The sequence below is a fragment of the Chiloscyllium punctatum genome, chromosome 21, assembly GCF_047496795.1.
Source record: "Chiloscyllium punctatum isolate Juve2018m chromosome 21, sChiPun1.3, whole genome shotgun sequence".
Taxonomy (NCBI): Eukaryota; Metazoa; Chordata; class Chondrichthyes; order Orectolobiformes; family Hemiscylliidae; genus Chiloscyllium; species Chiloscyllium punctatum.
In genome coordinates, this window is record NC_092759.1 from 2,101,449 (window position 1) to 2,107,635 (window position 6,187).

At 50.5% G+C, this 6,187-nt stretch overlaps 1 non-coding gene across 1 annotated transcript; it reads left to right on the top strand.

The window, feature by feature from the left end:
- The first annotated feature begins 765 nt into the window (after positions 1-765).
- Positions 766-838, top strand: trnak-cuu (transfer RNA lysine (anticodon CUU)). The gene has a single exon. It is a non-coding gene; the product is annotated as a tRNA-Lys (tRNA).
- Positions 839-6,187: the final 5,349 nt, after the last annotated feature.

The following is a 6,187-nucleotide window of genomic DNA, read 5'->3' on the forward strand; positions in this document are numbered from 1 at the left end:
CACACACACAGACACACACACATACACATAAACACACACATACATACACAGACACACACACATACGCACACACAGACACACACACAGACACACAGACACAAACAGATACACATACACACACACACAGACACACATACACACACAGACACACACATACACACACATACATACACTCAGACACACACACAGACACACACACATATACACACCCAGGTCACCCAGCCTGGATCTTGGAGCCACATCCCTGAGATCCAGGCTCTCTCTCATTGTTGGAGAGAATGAGGGCTGGAGATCAGAGTCCTGAATGTGGTGCTGAAAAAGCACAGCAGGTCAGGCAGCATCAGGAGCAGAAGAATCAACGTAGCAAGCATTCCCTTAATGAGGAATGAGGATTGTGAGCCAACACGGTGGAGAGATAAATAGGAGGGGGAGTGGGAGTGGGATTGTGGGTAAGGAAGCTGGAATTGCGATAGGTAGATGGGTTTGGGGGTAATGGTGCTAGGTCAGAGAGGAGGGTAGAGCGGATAGGTGGGAAGGACGGTGGACAGGTGGGAAACGTAAGGAGGGCAGTGTCAAATTGATGGCTCATGGGATGGGGGCGTCGCCTGGCGAGGCCAGAGGGTGTTACCCGACCCTAATGTAGTCTCAGACTCTGAAAGTCACTCTTTCTCCCTGTGGATCTGAATGTTTGCAGAGAGTATATGGGAGGGAGCTAATTGCCAAATCCCCCCCACAGCAATTACTGCAACGGATGGCACACGTGGTGCCCGGCTAGCTCAGTCAGTAGAGCATGAGACTCTTAATCTCAGGGTCGTGGGTTCGAGCCCCACGTTGGGCGAGCTGCTCCTTTTTAAAAACACCACATCCCCATCCCTTCAGCTCTCTCCCATTTGGACGCGCCCTGATCGTTCACTGGTCTGAGTCAATCACGAGGCTCAATACTCTCGGGTTCCTGATGAAGGACTTCTGCCCCGAAACGTCGACTCTCCTGCTCCTCGGACGCTGCCTGACCGGCTGTGCTTTTCCAGCACCACACACTTCCCCTCTGACCTCCAGCATCTGCAGCCCTCACTTTCTCCTAAATTCTCCCTTCAGTCTGATTGAGTGCAGCGACACACAGACTCTCTCTCTCTCTCTGCAGCCGCTCGCTTCACTGAGAGCTCCATTACCCAGTGCTGCTGCCTTTCCAATCGACACTGGGGGAGGGTGTGGGCCGTACACACAGAGGCTGCACACACTCACAGACACAAACAGTAACCTGCGGCTCTGTAACCCCGCCTGGGGCAGGGGGAAACGAGTCTGACCTCCCAGCAGCAGGTGCCTTGGGGGGTTGGGGTTTGGGGTTTGGGGTGGGGGTGGGAGTGGGGGAGGGTGTCAATTTTATTACAAGCTCACACTCCGATTCGTTCATGAGTTTACAAAAAATTAAACCCACACAATCAGGAGTGAGACTCAAACCGTCAGTTCAAAAACAAGCTGCAACTTAAATCAGCACCTGAGACCGCTCGGCCAGCCTGACGCATACTAACCCCGCCCCATTCCATTGTCAATGTTCACACGAAGGCTCAGTCCAGTCAGTGTCTGCACACACCTCTCTGTTCACACAGACTCTGTTCACACTCACCCACATTCCAGCCTGTTGCTTTGTCAGCCCCACCCCCCTTGGGTACAAATGTACACAAACAATGAGGCTTTGTTCCCCCTCTGTGCTGAAGGACCCCGTCTCGCCAATCAAGTCTTGCTGCTCGCCCTCCACCTCCTCCAAGACGTCCGTTTCCCCGGCCCCCAACGCCTTATCTTCACCATGGATATCCAATCCCTCTACACCTCCATCCGCCATGATCAGGGCCTCCAAGCCCTCCGTTTTTTCCTCTCCAGACGTCCCCAACAGTACCCTTCCACTGACACTCTCATTCGTTTGGCCGAACTGGTCCTCACCCTTAACAATTTCTCCTTTGAATCCTCCCACTTCCTCCAGACCAAAGGCGTAGCCATGGGCACACGTATGTGCCCCAGCTATGCCTGTCTCTTTGTTGGCTATGTAGAACAGTTGATCTTCCGTAATTACACCGGCACCACTCCCCACCTCTTCCTCCGCTACATTGATGACTGCATTGGCGCCACCTCGTGCTCCCGCGAGGAGGTTGAGCAATTCATCAACTTCACCAACACATTCCACCCTGACCTTAAATTTACCTGGACTATCTCTGACACCTCGCTCCCCTTCCTGGACCTCTCCATCTCCATTAGTGACGACCGACTTGACACTGACATTTTTTACAAACCCACTGACTCCCATAGCTACCTGGATTACACCTCTTCCCACCCTACCTCTTGCAAAAATGCCATCCCGTATTCCCAATTTCTCCGCCTCCGCAGTATCTGCTCCCAGGAGGACCAGTTCGACCATAGGACACACCAGATGGCCTCCTTCTTTAGAGACCGCAATTTCCCTTCCCACGTGGTTAAAGATGCCCTCCAACGCATCTCGTCCACATCCCGCACCTCCGCCCTCAGACCCCACCCCTCCAACCGTAACAAGGACAGAACGCCCCTGGTGCTCACCTTCCACCCTACAAACCTTCGCATCAACCAAATCATCCACCGACATTTCCGCCACTTCCAAAAAGACCCCACCACCAGGGATATATTTCCTTCCCCACCCCTTTCCGCCTTCCGCGAAGACCGTTCCCTCCGTGACTACCTGGTCAGGTCCACACCCCACTACGACCCACCCTCCCATTCTGGCACCTTCTCCTGCCACCGCAGGAACTGTAAAACCTGTGCCCACACCTCCTCCCTCACCTCTATCCAAGGCCCTAAAGGAGCCTTCCACATCCATCAAAGTTTCACCTGCACATCTGCTAATATCATTTATTGTATCCGTTGCTCCCGATGCGGTCTCCTCTACATTGGGGAGACTGGGCGCCTCCTAGCAGAGCGCTTTAGGGAACATCTCCGAGACACCTGCACCAATCAACCAAATCGCCCCGTGGCCCAACATTTCAACTCCCCCTCCCACTCTGCCGAGGACATGGAGGTCCTGGGCCTCCTTCACTGCCGCTCCCTCACCACCAGACGCCTGGAGGAAGAACGCCTCATCTTCCGCCTCGGAACACTTCAACCCCAGGGCATCAATGTGGACTTCAACAGCTTCCTCATTTCCCCTTCCCCCACCTCATCCTCTTTTCAAACTTCCAGCTCAGTTACTGTCTCCTTGACTTGTCCGACCTGCCTATCTTCTTTTTCACCTATCCACTCCACCCTCTTCTCCTTGACCTATCACCTTCATCTCCTCCCCCACTCACCCATTGTACTCTGTGCTACTCTCTCCCCACCCCCACCCTCCTCTAGCTTATCTCTCCACGCTTCAAGCTCACTGCCTTTATTCCTGATGAAGGGCTTTTGCCCAAAACGTCGATTTCGCTGCTCGTTGGATGCTGTCTGAACTGCTGTGCTCTTCCAGCACTACTAATCCAGTATCAAGTCTTGCAGCAGAGCTCCAGGAGACCTGAGCAAAGTGCCTTTCCCATCCAGGCCACTAGTGGGCCCCTGTGCACTTACATTAAACTGGGCCCCACACTCAGTCTCTCTCACACACACAGACACACACAGTCTCACATACTCACACAGACACAGTCTCACACACACACACACATTAAAGGAGTTTCTCACTCACTCAGCGTTGCCTTTGCACACCTCCCACTGGCTCATGTTGCTGTCCATTCCCACTTATCTAACCCCTCAGCGAGAACCCCTCGCCCCCACCCCTCCGCCAGCACAGACTATAACTGTAAATGGGCAGAATAGTCTCCTTGATGAATACAAGAAGAAGCTCCCATTGGTGAGTGCAAACACCTCATTTCGGGATCAATGAGTTGATTCTATTCCAGCATTTCCAACATTAACGAGATTTGTTTTAAAAATGCCCGAAATGACGGCTTTTGAACGACCTCACGACAGCAACTGATGAGCTAGCACCCAACATCATCACTGGCTGGCTCAGTTAGTGACAATGTGAGAGAGCCTGGATCTCAGGGATGTGGCTCCAAGGACCATGTTGGGTGACTGACGTCTTTTGAAACAAGCACCTTCTTTCCAACAGCTCTCTGACCCGCTCTGCAATCCCCCCTGACCTCTCACTGACCCTGCCCCACATCTCCTGCTCTCAGGAATCAATTCTCAGCTTCCCATGAGGGGTCATCCCCAGCGCTTGTCTCCTTTGACACCCTGCACTGTCCCAGTTCTGGATGGGGCAGTCGGGACAAAGCCTCAAGAGTGTGGTGTCAGACTTTAGGCCAGCTCCATGAGGGAGGAGAAAAGCCTAAGATGAAAGACGATGTTCCCACCCAGAATAAAACTGGTAACTTTTCGCGTGTAAGGCGAACGTGATAACCACTACACTATGGAAACCGCGTGGTTGTTGTAATTTTGGACATGTCCCTTCCTGCCTGTACCTGTGAACAGGTACAATCTCTGGGGAGGGACTGTCACACTCCTCCTGACTTCATTTGTGAAAGAGGTAGACTTGTCTCTTTTGAGCAATCACAGGCAGATAGAGAGAGCATTTCACTTCCTCCCAGCTGCTTTGACTGGTGTATTTCTCCTCCATACCCAGTGAGGTCTGTGCTGTGTCATCAAATGTCAGAAAGACATTTTGTAAATAGAAGCATTAGGTTGAGCTGCTGCAGGTCTTTGTGGTTTGTCAGTGCAGTGTGTTTGGTTGCAGCTGTGCCTTCACAAGATAGAGTTAAAAATCTCACCACACCAGGGTATAGTCCAACAGGTTTATTTGGAAGCAATGGCTTTTGAATGTTGCTCCTTCATCAGGTAGCTGTGGAGCAGGATCATAAGACACAGAATTTATAGCAAAAGGTCACAGTGTCGTGCAACCGAAATAATATATTGAACAAACCTAGTTTGCTGTTACGTCTTTCATCGTTCAGAGTGGGTTGCAGGTTTCGGTTCATTAATATGTAAATCCCACAACTTCTTTGAAGTCTCATTCTCGAGATAACAAGGTTTTATGAATAAAAGGTGAATTCTCAGCTCAGACAATGCATTGAAAGTGTGAGGCAAAGTGTGTGTGAGAGTGTGATGGAGTATTAGTCTGTGAGAGAGTATGTGCGTGGGTGTGTCTTGGTGGGGATGTGTGAGTTTGTGTGTGTGTGTGTGTGTGTATATGAGAGACTCAGCTGGGAATTTGAGTTCATGTCACACTATAGGTGACCTCACTACGCTATACATTCCCTCATACACTCACTCACAAATACACAGACAGACACACTCTTACATACTCACACACTCACGCAGACCCTCTATCATACACACGCTCTCATCTGCCACTGCCAACCTCACCTGATGAAGGAACAGCACTCTGAAAGCCAGTGTTCCCAAATAAACCTGCTGGACTATAACCTGGTGTTGTGTGATTTTTAATTTTGTACACTCAACAACGGCATCTCCAAATCATTGCTGATGGAGAGCTCATGCTCAACACGTTGATTCTCCTGCTCCTCAGATGCTACCTGACTGGCTGTGCTTTTCCAGCACCACACCATTTGACTCTGATCTCCAGCATCTGCATCTGTGTGGAATGCTCTGCCCCAGAGGGCAAGTGGAGGCCCAGCCTCTGGATTCATTTAAGAAAGAGTTGGATAGAGCTCTCAAGGACAGTGGAATCAAGGGTTATGGAGATAAGGCAGGAACAGGATACTGATCAAGGATGATCAGCCATGATCATACTGAATGGTAGTGCAGGCTCGAAGGGCAGAATGGCCTACTCCTGCACCTATGGTCTATTGTCTATTGTCCTCACTTTCTTCCTGTGTGGTCAAGTGGCAGAAAGACATTTTGCAAATAGAAACAGCAGGTTGAGCTGCTGCAGGTATTTGTGGTTTATTAGTGCAGTGTGTTCAATTGTAGCTGTGCCTTCACAAGATAGGGCTTTACTTACTAATGATGTAGAGGTGGCAGTGTTGAATTGGCTTGGACAAAGTTACAAGTCACACAATGCCAGGTTATAGTCTAACAGTTTTATCTGAAAGCTTCACTTACAACTAAATCTATTTTACTGTAACCTGGTGTTGTGTGATTTTTAACGTGATTCACTACGATCAGTGAAAGATCAGTCAATGGGGACTGAGCTGCTGATTGAAAAGGAAGGCTTCACCAAACATGGACCTTG